This window comes from Schistocerca serialis, chromosome 3, assembly GCF_023864345.2.
Source record: "Schistocerca serialis cubense isolate TAMUIC-IGC-003099 chromosome 3, iqSchSeri2.2, whole genome shotgun sequence".
In the NCBI taxonomy this organism is placed as follows: Eukaryota; Metazoa; Arthropoda; class Insecta; order Orthoptera; family Acrididae; genus Schistocerca; species Schistocerca serialis.
The window spans coordinates 695,465,289-695,483,391 of NC_064640.1; the positions used below are offsets into that span (position 1 = coordinate 695,465,289).

At 43.7% G+C, this 18,103-nt stretch overlaps 1 pseudogene; it reads left to right on the forward strand.

The window, feature by feature from the left end:
• Positions 1–674: 674 nt before the first annotated feature.
• Positions 675–792, forward strand: LOC126472287 (5S ribosomal RNA; annotated as a pseudogene).
• The last annotated feature ends 17,311 nt before the right edge of the window (positions 793–18,103 follow it).

Here is an 18,103-nt window from a genome sequence, read left to right on the forward strand (position 1 = left end):
TCATTATTTAAATGTTTATCTTTTAAATTAAACTAATCAAGAACCGAGTTTATATTCATGTATGGTTCATAATCTATGTTCCAGCCAGCCTCATAAAATGCATTAACATTTACGAGAGCGTTGTATGTAGGAAATAAGACCATAAATAACTGACTACAAATACAAATAAATCATGTCTGTAGGAAATAAAACCATAAATAATTGACTACAAATACAAATAAGTCAATATGTGTAAGTTTCGTATTAAAATGCCATACGTTTGGTTTTATTACGCATAAATAGCAGTAGGTACAGAATTAGCGAGCTTATAGTGCTAATTACCTCCTATACTATTCGTATCAGTTCAGATTGACGACAATTCAGTACATTTTTGTCGTTGTGTAGCCGAACAGAAGCATAATTTGCGATGTTTTCAGAGAAGAGCTATGAAGTAATGCAGAGTGTCAGACAGAGCAAGGTCCACGACGAATTCCAAAAAGCATTTGTGCAAAGTGGCATTAAGAAACGAGTAAAGAACGCTAAGCGACAGATATTTGTCTCGACAAAACGGAATTCATGCGGTGTAAAATTTAGTCGTTACTTTTACAGCCCTAGAGGGGTAACTCTCAGGCGGGAAGTCAGCCAGTCACACGACACGTAATCGCCGAAGTGTAACCCGCTGTCTCTACACTTCAGCCAACAGCCTTGTCGCAGTGGTAACACCGGTTCCCGTCAAATCACCGAAGTTAAGCGCTGTCGGGCTGGGCTAGCACTTGGATGGGTGACCATCCGGTCTGACGAGCGCTGTTGGCAAGCGGGGTGCACTCAGCCCTTCTGAGGATAAGCAGCGCCCCGGTCTCGTAAACTGACATACGGACGGAAGAGCGGGCTGCTGACCACATGCCCCTCCATATCCACATCTGATGACGCCTGTGGGCTGAGGATGACACGGCGGCCGGTCGGTACCGTTGGGCCGTCACGGCCTGATCGGGAGAAGTTTAGTTTAGTCTCTACACCTTCAGGCAACGCTCTCTTGTATGAATGGTCGTTGTGAGCTGTGGTTTTGCTTGTCTTCGTTTATTTCAGTTATAGGAGTTAAAACTTTATTTGTCGCTACTATCGTTTTTTGTATGTCGCGTATACTGAAAGACTTTACATCCAGACGCAAGTTCGTTGGTTGGAAATGTTTATAAATTCTCGTTCGAGGTCAGTCGAAAGAAATGGTTTGCGCGGTACGTGCTATTTTTCTCTCCGTTAACAAGGTGGTCGATAGAACTACTGCAGCCTTGAGTGAAAACAGGAAGTCTTTTGTGAAGACAGCTATCGTGTAAAACCCAGCTCGCTCCGTCCGTCCACTAGACACAGAAAGCAGTAGATTCGCGTGCCAAGGTAGATGCCGTGACCGTGACTTACGGAAGGCGTTCGATACAGTTCCGCACTGCCGCCCGATGAACGAAATACGAGCGTACGGAATATCTGACGAACTGTGTTATTGGATCGACGAATTTCTAGCAAACAGAAGACAGCATTCCATTCTCAACGGAGATAAGTCATCAGACATAAAAGTGTTTATGGGCGTGCCCCAGGGTGTCTTTAGGACCATTACGTTTCGCAGTTATATAAGTGACCTAGTGAACAACGTCAAAAGTTCGATGAGGCTTTTCGTGATTGATGCTGTTGTGCACAGGTATGTCGCAACACCAGAAAACTGAAGCGAAATGCAGGAAGATTGAACAATTAATTAAAATAACGTAAACAACTTCCTAAAACAGGAACTGGTTCAAATGGCTCTGACCACTAGGGGACTCAACTGCTGTGGTCATAAGTCCCCTAGAACTTAGAACTACTTAAACCTAACTAACCTAAGGACATCACACACATCCATGCCCGAGGCAGGATTCGAACCTGCGACCGTAGCGGTCGTGCGGTTCCAGACTGTAGCGCCTTTAACCGCTCGGCCACTCCGGCCGGCAAACAGGAACTAAATTAGTTTTGTGATACTAACATCTAAGATCAGGCATTTGTATTGATCTGTTGACTGATATCGAAAGTGTGCCTATTTCGTCGAATGCCAGTCCAAGATTTAATACTTCCCATATCTTTAGGGAAATGTGCACGTTTCCGAGGGCAGTCTACGATACAATGAAACTCTCGTGACGTTTCACAAAGTGAATTTTTCGTCTTTCCTTGGACGAAGAAGCCATTGCGTGGCAGGCAGTTCCAGAATGGCGACAGCCAAAATACAGAATTCTACGACCTAGGTATCCGCCAAGACATGCATCGTGAAAAGCGGATCTGAGACGTAAAGCCATACACTAAGTTATTAAAATTTTATTTTTGTGATGGTACACAACCTGAACGTGTTTTGTGAATGAAAACATGGTCCAGATAGGCTGTATTACTTTTTTTTTATTATTTATACGTTTAGCCAGTTTCGACCTTTAGTCATTCTCAAGCACGTATCTTAAGCTTCCAACTTCATTTTACATTATAATACACTGAAGATCCAATGAAACTGGTACACCTGCCTAACGCAGGGCTGTCTTTAAACCCGTAAGAGTACGAGGGGATGGAGATCTCTTCTGAACAGCACGTTGCAAGGCATCCCAGATATGCTCAATAATGTTCATGTCTGGGGAGTCAGGTGGTCAGCGGAAGTGTTTAAACTCAGGAGAGTGTTCCTCGAGCCGCTTTGTAATTCTGGACATGAGGCGTGTCACATTGTCCTGCTGGAACTGTCCCTTGCACAGTGGACATGAATGGATGCAGATGATCAGACAGGAAGCTTACTTACGTTGCAACTGTCAGTATCTAGACGTATCAGGGGTCCCATATCACTCCAACTGAACACGCCCCACACCATTACTGAGACTCCACCAGCTTCAATTGTCCCCTGCTGACATGTAGGGTCCATGGATTCATGAGATTGTGTCCTTACCCGTCCGTACACGTACATCCGCCCGATACAATTTATAACGAGACTCTTCCAACCAGGCAACATGTTTCCACTCACCAGCAATCGAATATCGGTGCTGACGGACTTGCTTTGTGTCGTGCAGTCATCAAGCGTACAGCAGTGGGCCTTTGGTTCCGAAAGCCCCTATCGATGATGTTCCGTTGGTTCGCACGATGACATTTGTTGATGGCCCTGCATTGAAATCTGCAGCAATTTGCGAAAGCGTTGCACTTCTGGCACGTTGATCGATTGTCTACAGCCGTCGCTGGTTCCGGTTCTTGCAGGATCTTTCTCCGGCCTCAGCGAAGTCGGAGAATTGATGTTTTACCGGATTCCTGATATTCACGGTACACTTGTGAAATGGTCGTACGGGAAAATCCCCACGTCATCGCTCCCTCGGAGATGCTGTGTACCTTCGCTTGTGCGCCGACTATAACATCACTTAAATCTTGCCGATCTGCCATTGCAGCAGTAACCGATCTAACAACTGCGCCAGTCACTTATTGTCTTATATAGGCTTTGCCGACCACAGCGCCGTATTCTGCCTGATTTCATATCTCTGTATTTGAGTACGCATACCTACACCAATTCCTTTGGCGCATCTGTGCATATTTTTGATACATGTCGACAGTAATACATCTTACTTCTGTGCGTATGCGGCACAAAAACAGTATACTATTGTAAATGGTTACGTCTAGTAGCAGATACAAACAGAAAGATAATAAGTCATTTTTATTTCCATTGAGAATAGCGCAATTTTTGTTTATTACATTAGGTTAGCCCAGCATTCTCAATCTGTGGGGCGCCCCCCCCTAGGGGCGAATGATAACTGTAAATGGGGGGCGCGAGCTTATCGAAAAGAAAAGAAAATTTACTTGAAAGCAACGAACGCGAAAAATTCCGTTTCGCAAAGGTACGAAATTGAAATTGTCTATAGTGTACTAAATGCTCTTGTTTTCACTGCAAAAAACTGGTCAGTCCACCCTGCCCGTAGTTCTAGCGCTTCGAGATAAGAAACACAAGTTACAGCTGCGTCACCGAACAAGAAAGGCTCATAAACTTTCCTCCGGGATGTGGAACAAAAGATATTCAATTTAGGGGTGTGTCGTTGCAACTGTACCATCTCCTGGGGATGTGCTGACCCACAGATGCTCACATTATGTGCGTTCACATTTCCACTGAGGTGAAATGTCATCGCTGAAGGCGGCACGCTCTAGAAAATCTTCATTGTCATGCCGCAATATTTCGTTTACAAATCTGGCACGTAAACTGTAAACTGTATGCTTCAGAGCTTGTACCACGTACACAAACAAAACTGTATGAGTTGCTCTTTCATTTGATGTATTATTTATAATTGTAAGTGGGATGTAATAATGTAACAAATGTAGTAATGTAAAGTAATAAAAAACCCTGAAATCCCGATATCCGTTTTGAAGCATCCGATATTTTCGCGTGCTACCTGTAAGACAGATAGCAATAGAAGAGCATCGATTCTGGTTTTGCCAATGTAGCGCATCGATGTTGCGAAATAGCAATACATTTACGTATTCTTGGTAAATTGTAAGGTTTGTAATTTTGTAGCTTTAGCGTCAAAATACTCAAAATAAATTATATATTGCGGGAGGGGGGATTAAAATTATGACACAAAATTGCGTCACGAGTACTGAAAGGTTGAGAAGCACTGAGCAAGCCTATCACTGAGTTTTGTAAAAGAGAGAGAGCGTCCTTAAAACGCAAGGACTAGAGGAGTTTTATCTCGGCGCATTCTCTTTGATTTATTTATTGGCTTCTGAATTCACCAATACAGCCAATCCAAACTTACAGTGCTTCCTATCCCGTGAAGCCATCAGTCTAATTCTGAGGAATTTAAAACATAAATTTGACTGACACTATCAATAATACATAATTAAATACAGAGGATTCTTAGGTCGTGCCATTGAGTCTTTGGTAAATGTGGGTGGATTTGTTCGTGCCAGGTGCTCTTGTGCAGATCTTTGCTCTCCCACGCCATGTTCTATTCGTTTTCGGGCGTGTCTTGCACTACAGCAGTTATATCATGCACTAGAATGCATCGCTCCTGTATACCATTAATTGTTGCGTTCTTTGCCAATTAGTCCAACTTCGTCATTCGTCACAATCCAAGCATGTGCCTTGCTACATGCATATATACCTCCGTGCCGTTTCTTTGTAGCTCCGGTAAGGGATGACCGTTATTGCTGAAACAACCGGTTTTCGATTATATCGTTTTTTTTTTCAACGACACTTTAACCGGGCTGTTAAAACCGCTCGAAATAACTCATTTCTGAAATAACCGATTTTCGGTATTTTATTCCTATTATTTCCTGTAATGAACGCAGAAATCGAACAAAGATTGAACAGTTTTTTCTCTTTCAGTTTCAAGATATATTGAATCAAAATATTAAATGAAATAGGCAAATAAAAAAAAAAGTTGTCCGTCCATCGTTCACTACTTTTGTCGAAAAGTGTTGAGTGGTTGACTACCACAAAAAATCATCAGTTTTCTCCTATTGATGCTAATTTTTGGAAACTCTGCTCAAAAATCATGTTGTAATTGGGAATCAAAGCATTATTTGGACATTACGAGTAGTCCGTGCTAAAGGGTAGAAATTGAGGTTGAAGAACTCTATTTTTCGTGTTAATTTGTCCATTTCCAAGGGTTACAAGCAGAAAAGGCACGTTATGAAAACACAGGCAGCAGGTCACGTGCTATCTGCTTTTACTGTAACTATGAATGAATTGTTGTTTAAGTTTTAAGTCACAAGTTTTGTGTTGGCTTCTCGCGTTTTTAATCTTTTGACGACAATGGAACATTGTACTTCAATGATATAGCACTTCATAAAATACTTCCAGACTAGGGATGGTGCCATTCTGTAATACAAATGATGTCCGACGACTTAAGTGAGAATCTACCAAGCTGACCAGACAGTACGCCGGCATTGGTGGCCGAGCGGTTCTAGGCGCTGCAGTCCGGAACCGCGCGACTGGTACGGTCGCGGGTTCGAATCCTGCCTCGGGCATGGATGTGTGTGATGTCCTTAGATTAGTTAGGTTTAAGTAGTCCTAAGCTCTAGGGGACTGATGACCTCAGATGTTAAGTCCCATAGTCCTCAGAGCCATTTGAACCAGACAGGACAAGTCTTGCACATTGCATGTACACGCTTACCATCTAATAGGCCGCGCCGCGGTAAACAGGTACATTATTGTTTCAGCAACGCTGTACCAATTCTAATGTCATGTGTTTGTTTCTCGTTTCTGTCGGCATTGTTATTAAAATAAAACTGATAGCTTTTCCCATTTTCTGTAGTTAAGCAATTTTTCAAAGCAGTGCAAAAAATGGTTTGTTTAAAAACGAAACATCTTAGCACCGCGTCTATGGCTAATTGATATTCCATTTTTTTCGTATCCGGTTATTAGTAAACAATGGAGAACACCTATTATAACCGAGACCAAACAAATTCCGAAAAATACCTGTTATTCGGAACTAAAATATCGGTATCGGCTTTAACCGGTCGGTTTTTCCCATCCCTAGCTCTGATACAGCATCAGCTGTTTTGCATGGTAAATAAAAACTTCTTTTGTCTTTACCAACTGACGTCAGTATTTACACCGCGGAAAGCGAGATCATAATACCGTTAGCTGTGATGGTCGTGGCTAGAAGCTGAGCCGGCATTTAAGACGTGAGCGGAGCTCATCTCCGGCAATGGCGCCGGCTAGACTCGGCAGGCTAGAGCCGTGGAGCGCGCGTGCTCAAGGATCGATGGCTGGCGGCTGCAGCGCCGGAAGCCATCCTGGCGCCGTAATTGCTCCCGCAGGAAGTCTCGTCGGGCTCCCGGCTGCCACCAGCGTCGACAGTCTAAGCGTTACGGTCAACAGCCACGCTCAGAGCGGATCGTGGCTTTATTGGCTACCAGGCGCTAAGATGTACTTCATCCGCCCTCACACTACTATCGGCGATTTGCTCCGTTCGATGTCCGCGACTGAAATAGTCGTTGTAGTGTGAATGAAGTTGGGCCGAAATAAAAGCGAGGCGTCACAGCTGCTACAAGAATATGCAGCTTTTGCAGTTGTGCCGCAACCAGGCTACGAGACCGCCTTTCAGGTAGGTCATTCTAAACGTTAAAATCGAGCTGGTGCAAAAAAAAAAAAAAAAATGTCTCTGAGCACTATGGGACTTAACTTCTGAGGTCATCAGTCTCCTAGAACTTAGAACTACTTAAACCTAACTAACCTAAGGACATCACACACATCCTAGCTCGAGGCAGGATTCGAACCTGCGACCGTAGCGGTCGCGCGGTTCCAGACTGTAGCGCCCAGAACCGCTCGGCCACTGCGGCCGGCAGCTGTTGCAGAATTGTGTGTTATTCGTCGTCGTATATAACGTAGCCACCTACGAAACTGGCGAATTGTGAATCGACCAAGTGAAGTGAGAGTGTGTGTAGTCATATAGAAACTTACGGATTATATACAGAAATTCCTCGACGTGATTATTACCGTGTGTCTGTAACATCTTTCGACTTACTGTTGTCGAATATCGAAACTAACATTCAATAGTAAAAAAGTTACGTGGTTGAGTTCATATAAAAGAAATCCTTGCATTAAATTATTAAATATAGTGATTGATTAACATAAGCATGAACTTAACATTAACTAGGTTTATGTTACAAATTCATATTAATTACTTAGTTGTTGTTATTGTTGTTGTCCTCAGTCCAAAGATTTGTTTGCTGCACCATGCTACTCTACTCTGTGCAAGCCTCTTCATTTCTCAATAACTACTGAAACCTACATTCATCTGAATCTCTTATCTGAATCTCTTTAACTACAATGAAGAGCCAAAGAAACTGGTATACCTGCCTAATGTCGTGAATGGCCCCCGCGACCGCACAGAACTGCCGCTACACGACGTCCCATGGACTCGACTATTGTCTGAAATACTGCTGGAGGGAATTGAGAGCATGAATCCTGGGACGCTGTCCATAAATCCGTAAAGGTATTGGGGGGGGGGGGGGAGGGGGGGTTGCAGATGTCTTCTAAACAGCATGTTGCATCCCATATATGCTCAATAATGTTCATGTCTGGGGAGTTTGATGGGCAGCGGAACTTTTTAAAATCAGAAGAGTGTTCCTGGAGCCACTCTGTAGCAATTCTGGACGTGTGGGGTGTCGCATTGTCCTGCTGGAATTGCCCAAGGCTATCGAAATGCACAATGGATATGAATGGATGCAGGTGATTAGACAGGATGCTTACGTACCTAGACTTATAAAGAGTCCCATATCACTCCAACTGCACACGCCCCACTCCTTTAAAGAGCCTCCACCAGCTTGAATAGTCCCCTGCTGACATGCAGGGTCATGGATTCATGAGTTTGTTTCCATACCCGTACACGTCCATCCTCTCAATACAATTTGAAAGGAGACTTGTCTGACCAGGCAACATGTTTCCAGTCATCAGCAGTCGGTGTTGTCGGGCCTAGGCGAGGCGTAAAGCTTTGTGCCGAACAAGGGTACACGAGTGGGCCTTCAGCTCCAAAAGCCCGTATCGATGAAATTTCTTTGAATGGTTCGCACACTGACACTTGTTGATGGCCCAGCATTGAAAGCTGTAGCAGTTTGCGGAAGGTTGCACTACTGTCACGTCCCGTTCTTGCAGAATCTTTTTTCGTGCGCAGCGATGTCGGAGATTTGATGTTTTACCGGATTTATGATATTCACGGTACACTCGTCAAATGGTCGTACGGGAAAATCCCCACTACATCGCTACCTCGGAGATGCTGTGTCCCATCGCTTGTGCGCCGACTATAACACCACGTCCAAACTCATTTAAATCTTGATAACCTGCCATTGTAGCAAGAGTAACCGATCTGACAACTGTTTCAGACACTTTTTGTCTTATATAGGTATTACCGACCGCAGCACCATATTCTACCTGTTTACATATCTCTGTATTTGAATACGCATGCCTATACCAGTTTCTTTGGCGCTTTAGTGTATATTCATCCCTTAGTCCCGCTCTCCTGTTTCTATCCTCCACACTTCCTTCAAGTACCACAATGACAATAGGTTGATACCTCAGATTGTGTCCTATCGACCGATCCCTTGTTTTAGTCAGATTGCGCCATATATTAATCCCCGATCCGATTCAGTAGCCGCTCGCTGTGCCCGAGCGTTTCTAGCCGCGTCAGTCTGGAACCGAGAGACAGCTAAGGTCGCAGGTTCGAATCCTGCGTCGGGCAAGGATGTGTGTGATGTCCCTAGGTCAGTGAGGTTTAAGTAGTTCTAAGTTCTAGGGGACTGATGACCTCAGATGTTAAGTGCCATAGTGCTCAGAGCCATTTGAACCATTTTTTCGATTCAGTACCTCCTCAATAACTACAGGATATACCAACCTGATCTTCATCATTCTTCCCAAGCACCACATTTCAAAAGCTTCTGTTCTCCTCTTGTCTGAACTGCTTATCGTCCTCTTTCACTTCCGCACAGCGCTGCACTCCAGACAAATACCTTCAGAAAAGACTTCATACCATATAAATTTATGTTCGGAATTTGGCTTCATTGTTTATAGTGTTCTTAAAATGACAGCTGCTACACTGTTTTTTGGCTTTACCATATACACATAAAACAGGCTACAGTAAACCTCGTGGCTGCTGCTTGACTGCCAATAAAAGACAGCCAAGCCCTTTTGCACCAGTATTTTGGACCATATATTGTGTTCGAACATCATGAATTACATTGAAGAGAACGGTCTATTGTCAGACAGTCGACCGGGATTTAGGAAACATCATTCTTGTGAAACACAAGTAGATCTTTACTCACACGAAGTGTTGAGGCTGTTGACAAGGAATTTGAAATTGATTGCGTATTTCTACAAAGATTTCCAGAAGGCTGTGCCACACATGCGGCTTGTAGTGAAATTGCGTGCTTATGGAATACCGCCTCAGTTATGTGACTGGATTCGTGAGTTCCTGTCAGACAGGTCACAGTTCGTAGTAACAGACGGAAAGTCATCGAGTAAAACAGAAGTGATTTCTGGGGTTCCCCAAAGTGGTGTTATAGACCCTTCGCTGTTCCTTATCTGTATAGACGATTTAGCAGACAAACTGAGGAGCCGTCATAGGTTGTTTGCAGATGATGCTGTCGTTTATCGACTAGTAAAGTCACCAGAAGATCAAAACAAATTGCTAAACCATTTAGAAAAGATATCTGTACGGTGCCAAAATTGGCAATTGACACTAAATAACGAAAGGTGTGAGGTCGTCCACATGAGTGCTAAAAGGAATCCCTTAAACTTCGGTTTCACTATAAATCAATCAAATGTAAAAGCCGTAACTTCAACTAAATACCTAGGAATTACAATTACGAACAACTTGAATGGGAAGGAACACACAGAAAATGTTGTGGGGAAGGCTAACCAAAGATTGCGTTTTATTGGCAGAACAGGTGGAAAATGTTACAGATCTGCTAAAGAGACTGCCTACAGTACGCTTGCTTGTCCTTCAGGATTTGGGGTGGACATCATTAACACAAAGGCGTTTTTCGTTGTGGCAGAATCTTATCACGAAATTTCAGTGACCAACTTTCTCCTCCGAATGCGAAACTATTTTTTTGACGCCAACCTTCATAGGGAGAAACGATCATCATAATAAAATAAGCGAAATCAGAGCTATAGGCGTTCGTTTTTTCTGCGCGCTGTTCGATATTGGAGTGATAGAGAACTATTGTGAAGGTGGTTCGATGAACTCTCTGCCAGGCACTTGAATGCGATTTGCAGAATATCCATGTAGATATAGATGTAGACTAGTCGTCCCTGCGTCTCAAAATGTTGAAGGATATGCTTATGACTGGTAATGTGACGAGAACGGCGGAATGCACTGGTCGCGTCGCGCATGTTTAAGGGAAGCGGACTGCTCGTGTCCGACAGTCATTTATATCCGCCCGGACTGACTGTCGATATGGAGGAAAGGTCAGAGATACCCCGGCTTCCTACCACGGCAGTAGCTTGCTCCCGCGGAGGCTGCGCCGCGAGCGTGTAACGAGGGCCCGTCTACTGACGCGAGGGTCTCTGTAAATACCGCGGCCCAGGAGTTCTCGCTACTCTCTGGAGCTTTTGATACTCGCCATTGATAGTGGAGTGATTGATCTTGCCTATGTCTACGTCTTTCTATTCACATCGTTCCCTCCACTGCGTACGCTTACGATGACTAGAGCTACACTCTTTACTCTGCTTTTGGCTAGCCGTTCACTTCCTGAAGTCCGAACTCCACCGTCATCGACCGCTGGAACCGCCTGTTTGTCCCTGCAGTCTCTGCGTCTGCGCCTACCTTCGCCGAGTAGGATAGAAAACCTGCTCGCTTCTTTTTTTTCCGCTGCTGCTGTTGCCTCCCGAGTCTTCCCCCACGCCGGCCGCGTCCCTTCTCACGCCGTGATCATCAAGTTGTCGGCAGATCACCACACGCGGTCTCCTACTGAATGTCAGTCACAGCTTCTAAAGGCCCCACTGTGAGACTGTCGGCGTTTATTTAACTGCAGTCTACGTCGTTCTAGTCGTAAACCTTTCATCCGGCTCGTATCTGTCATATGCATTGTTTGGCACGGATAATCTTGTTTACTGTGCGGCATAAATAGATCCAGAGAGAGAGAGAGAGAGAGAGAGAGAGAGAGAGAGAGAGGCTGTAATACAGAAAATTTCGAATTAAAAGGCTGATACAAACAAAGGCGTTACACCGACACATTAACGAGATGCTTGCGTTACTAAGGAACTACCTGTCGCGACGTACCAGTGCGCAACAGTTTTGCGACTTTCAACGCTGTGCGAGGCTGGACGAACAGTTATTATAGACGTCTTCCTGCGGTCCGCCAGAAGATTATATGCAAGAGATTCGGCATAAAATGAACGAGTCTGGTGTTTCAGTATCTGTGTGCCTTTCAAATATGTTAAAAGTGCCGCAGGGTTGTAGACATCTGCGGATAAGCAGTAATATTTGCTATGCGGACATCGCCAGGTACATCCTTGGATATCCATAATAATAATTACTTTATAGATGAAAATTAAAGCATGGTGTCGATATTATTACTCAAGTGTGGGTCCTAGTGAACCACGGGTGGTACAGTAAAGGGCATTTTCAGAACTTTTCGTGGCGCCCATATTACTTTAATTCTCTCACAATTGGCTCTTTACCTCTCGTCTACATCTACATCTACATTGATACTCCGCAAGCCACCCAACGGTGTGTGGCGGAGGGCACTTTACGTGCCACTGTCATTACCTCCCTTTCCTGTTCCAGTCGCGTATGGTTCGCGGGAAGAACGACTGTCTGAAAGCCTCCGTGCGCGCTCTAATCTCTCTAATTTTACATTCGTGATCTCCTCGGGAGGTATAAGTAGGGGGAAGCAATATATTCGATACCTCATCCAGAAACGCACCCTCTCGAAACCTGGCGAGTAAGCTACACCGCGATGCAGAGCGCCTCTCTTGCAGAGTCTGCCACTTGAGTTTATTAAACATCTCCGTAACGCTATCACGGTTACCAAATAACCCGGTGACGAAACGCGCCGCTCTTCTTTGGATCTTCTCTATTTCCTCCGTCAACCCGACCTGGCACGGATCCCACACTGATGAGCAATACTCAAGTATAGGTCGAACGAGTGTTTTGTAAGCCACCTCCTTTGTTGATGGACTACATTTTCTAAGCACTCTCCCAATGAATCTCAACCTGGTACCCGCCTTACCAACAATTAATTTTATATGATCATTCCACTTCAAATCGTTCCGTACGCATACTCCCAGATATTTTACAGAAGTAACTGCTACCAGTGTTTGTTCCGCTATCATATAATCATACAATAAAGGATCCTTCTTTCTATGTATTCGCAATACATTACATTTGTCTATGTTAAGGGTCAGTTGCCACTCCCTGCACCAAGTGCCTATCCGCTGCAGATCTTCCTGTATTTCGCTACAATTTTCTAATGCAGCAACTTCTCTGTATACTACAGCATCATCCGCGAAAAGCCGCATGGAACTTCCGACACTATCTACTAAGTCATTTATATGTATTGTGAAAAGCAATGGTCCCATAACACTCCCCTGTGGCACGCCAGAGGTTACTTTAACGTCTGTAGACGTCTCTCCATTGATAACAACATGCTGTGTTCTGTTTGCTAAAAACTCTTCAATCCAGCCACACAGCTGGTCTGATATTCCGTAGGCTCTTACTTTGTTTATCAGGCGACAGTGCGGAATTGTATCGAACGCCTTCCGGAAGTCAAGAAAAATAGCATCTACCTGGGAGCCTGTATCTAATATTTTCTGGGTCTCATGAACAAATAAGGCGAGTTGGGTCTCACACGATCGCTGTTTCCGGAATCCATGTTGATTCCTACATAGTAGATTCTGGGTTTCCAGAAATGACATGATACGCGAGCAAAAAACATGTTCTAAAATTCTACAAGAGATCGACGTAAGAGATATAGGTCTATAGTTTTGCGCATCTGCTCGACGACCCTTCTTGAAGACTGGGACTATCTGTGCTCTTTTCCAATCATTTGGAACCCTCCGTTCCTCTAGAGACTTGCGGTACACGGCTGTTAGAAGGGGGGCAAGTACTTTCGCGTACTCTGTGTAGAATCGAATTGGTATCCCGTCAGGTCCAGTGGACTTTCCTCTATTGAGTGATTCCAGTTGCTTTTCTATTCCTTGGACACTTATTTCGATGTCAGCCATTTTTTCGTTTGTGCGAGGATTTAGAGAAGGAACTGCAGTGCGGTCTTCCTCTGTGAAACAGCTTTGGAAAAAGGTGTTTAGTATTTCAGCTTTACGCGTGTCATCCTCTGTTTCAATGCCATCATCATCCCGTAGTGTCTGGATATGCTGTTTCGAGCCACTTACTGATTTAACGTAAGACCAGTACTTCCTAGGATTTTCTGTCAAGTCGGTACATAGAATTTTACTTTCGAATTCAATGAACGCTTCACGCATAGCCCTCCTTACGCTAACTTTGACATCGTTTAGCTTCTGTTTGTCTGAGAGGTTTTGGCTGCGTTTAAACTTGGAGTGGAGCTCTCTTTGCTTTCGCAGTAGTTTCCTAACTTTGTTGTTGTACCACGGTGGGTTTTTCCCGTCCCTCACAGTTTTACTCGGCACGTAACCGTCTAAAACGCATTTTACGATTGCCTTGAACTTTTTCCATAAACACTCAACATTGTCAGTGTCGTCAAGTCAAACTGTTCCGGTTTTCGTGTTCTTTTCCGACAGCCCAACAGTCGGTAGCGAATTTTCTGCCTAATTTTTCGTTCTTTTTGGTATATCAATTCGTCTTATTTTTGGACCCTTCAGATATTCTTTTACTGCGCCGATCAGTTTTACTGTTTGATTTTTACATTTTCTTGACTGTCGTAGAATTCCACAACCTGCCCAGTTTATCTGGTTTGGAATTCCACAGCCTGTCATCTGGTTGAGACCATACATTTCATATACTCATAAAATTTTAAACTGCGTTTTTTCATTTCTCAATAAATTTTCTTGTACTGCTCTACTTTTCATTTCCTTTATTTGGTCTTAGCCTGTATGTTCTTTAGTATAATTTGGTCCTAAAACTTTCCCTATTCATTTTCGTTCTCTGTTTTAGGTATCTCCTTTGTTTGTCTTTTTGTCTGACATGCGTGTTTCAGCCCCATAAAGACGCTCTGGTTTTATGACTATGTTGTATTTTGAGTTACGTTCTTGATCACATATATTCTGTAAGTCTGAAAGCTGCTTCCATTTTGTGACAACGAATTTCGTATCCAATCTTTTACCGGCCAGTGTCCAGGCATGTTTCGCCTAAATATTTGAACTGCGAAATTCTCTCGATTTTCCCGTATTTATTTTTTAGAATTTTGGGCGCCAGGCTGCTGCTAGATGTGCATTTTGTTTCTTTCAAATAGTATTTGGAGACCTATTCCTTTTGCTGTTTCTTCAGGAATGTCTGTTTGTTATTGAACTATTTGAATTTCTTACTATAGAATGGCCAGTTCGTCTCCTAAAGCTAAGCAGTCTATCTGCCCTAATATTGGTTCTTCGTAATTTGAATCGTTCGTCAATTTTAAGCTCAGATTTTAGTTTTCGCCACTCTAGCATAACTTGGATAGTGTCAGTATTTTTATACGATTTTTTTCTCTGTAAATCATGTAATCGACGGTAACAATTATTCTTGTTTTAAGTCACTATTATTACCCATTCGGAACGGAATGTCTGTATGTAGTCTGAAATGCCCTGTGTTCTACAGAGGATATGCCTTGTTGATGTTAGCGAGGGCTAAAGATGACGACATACCCTTCTTCCTGCTTTTCCGCACAATTATACATACATCATATTTCCATCGTATCAGTAGCTGTCCCTATGCCTGAGTCATTCGTGTTCCGTCTTCATTAATAGTTGTTAGTGATGCAACTACCAGTTGTGGCCAGAAAGCGACTTGAACGCTAGTCTAGGGCATTCCATGCTTTGGAACCGTAACTGCATCTTTTGATTCTTGTTTGTGTTTCTCAGAGACCATAAAGAATGTATAATATTAAATCTGTGAATCTCTAAACGTTTCTCTTACATATATTTAGAAGTACACAATGCACCGCCTGTAACACTGAGAAGCGTAGCGCTTTACATGATCTAATCTTGTGGTAAAATGGCTCAAATGACTCTAAGCACTATGGGACTTAACATCTGAGGTCATCAGTCCCTAGAATTGGAACTACTTAAACGTAATTAACCTAAGAATATCACACACATCCATACCCGAGGCAGGATTCGAACCTGCGACCGTAGCAGCAGCGCGGTTCCGGACTGAAGCGTCTACAACCGCTCGGCCACAGCGGCCGGCTGTTGTGGTAAACTAACGTACATTTTATAAAAGAAGTACGTTACAAACATTTGTCTGAGTGCAGTATGTGACGATTACTTATGACTTCATTTGACTTCCCAGTGTTGGGGGAAAGTTATTCAGAAAAATACACGAAATACAAGGACGTGCTGAATAGTAATGTCTCCGAATTTTTTATGTGAAAACTCTTCAAAGCTTCTTGAATAAAACAAACGTTGTGAATATTCTACGTCTTTCTTCTTCATGTGTACATATTTGCAACCCCCTGCCGTCAGAGGGCTCCGCATTGTAGCGTGTAACATGGCGGTGTGTACCGTAACTATGTCGGTTCATGAGACACAGCGAGCTGTAATCAAGTTTAGAATTCGAATAGCTGGTCCACACGTGGAGCATCCTCTCCTTCAACATGACAATGCCAGACCACACACGTGCGCTGCGGCATCTGCAACAAACCGATGCCTTGGGTTTGCTGTCATCGATCATCCGCCGTACAATCCCGACTTGGCCCCTTCCGAAACTTAAAGAACACCTTCGATGACTTCACTTTGGTAATAATGAAGCCGTGTAAGCAGAGATGAGTTTGCAGCTCCGTCAGAAGTCAAACTGTCTACAGTGAAGATATCAACAAACTGGTTTCTCTTTGGGAGAAATGTGTTTGTCGCCAGGGTGAGACGTAAATATGTAGACGTGAAGAAGAAAGATATAGAATTTAATAAAGTTTGTAGTTTTCAGTCGGAGGCATTACTTTTCAGTACGCCCTCGTAGGTTTCGGTAGTCGCCAGGATATGTTTTTGCATTTGTAGTCAGTGGGTTCTAAATTACGAGATCTGGCTTCAAGAGACGAAATTGCAGGACAGGTACAAGCCTACCATCGGAGCTGCAGTGATACGTATACAGAACTGTAATATCTGCGAATGCTGCGGATACGGCTGCAGATAGCATTTCACTGGTTCACGGTTCGAATCACTTTTGCACGTCATTTGCTGTGACGCGCAGGAGGTCCGGCATTTTTCTCTCACCGGAGTGCAACAACACGTCATAAGTAAACTGTTCGTTGTGACATTACTTTAGTCTACTGACTAAAATGGAGAAATCATTGCGTGGCAGCGCGTTTCCAGAATTACGGAACGTTCCGGGAACACCAAAACCGCAAACGTCTACATCCAAGTTGTTCCCCGAGGCATAATTATTGGGAAAAACGTGTCGCACTGTAGGGTGAATAGTAGAGACAAAATAATACTATCACCGACGTCAAAGGTTCCAGTTCAAAAAATGGTTCAAATGGCTCTGAGCTCTATGGGACTTAACTTCTCAGGTCATCAGTCCCCTAGAACTTAGAACTACTTAAACCTAATTAATCTAGGGACATCACACACATCCATGCCCGATGCAGAATTCGGTTCCAGTTCGATTTTTCGAGGTGATAGTTAAAGCTGTATGACTACCTCTCGTAAAGTTCTGTCGTTTTCTAATACAAACAGCTGTCTCTTCTTTCTTGGTAACTGAATGTACGGAGTCTTTAAAGAAGTCACACATGTTCCTACAGGAGATAGTACTGTTCAAAACTAAAAGAAAATTTCATATAATCATAATTTATGTCAGGAAACCAGTACCTTCGTATGGGCGATTGAAGATCTGGAGTTCACAGCTTGCGTTTTATTTACAAATGAGGCGGGATTCACAAGAGATGGTAAGTAAATTATTACAATACGCATGCGTGGCCATATCAAATCCTCGAACAGTCTGCCGCGCGTGGTAGCCGCGCGGTTTAAGGCGTCTTGTCACGGTTCTCGTGGCTTCCCTGTCGGAAGTTCGAGTCCTCCCTCGGGAATTGGTGTGTATGTCTTCCTTACCATAAGTTAGTTTAAATTAGATTAAGTAGTGCGTAAGCTTAGGGACAGATGACCTCAGCAGTTTGGTCCCATAAAACCTTACCACAAATTTCCAATTTTCCTCGAACAGTCTTCGGAGTAGGGCGTCAGGATCGCTTGAAATTTACCAAACAGATGAACATGTTCTTTGTGCCACGATTAATGTGCGATGATTACCGGCACTCTCGGAGAAGCATACCCTTGCAGAAAAATGGCTACCGTTATTAATCCACCCCATTTTCTACGGATCGTGCGACAGTACGTCACCGCGAAGTTTCATGCGCGATGCATTGGTCGAGGCGGTCCTGTCTGTTTACTGAATCTGACTCCGTTGGATTTCTGTCTGTGGCGACATTAGTATGCACTGGTGAGTGCCAAGTCTATGGGTATTGTGAAGACGCTACAGGAGCTTGTGGCGCAATC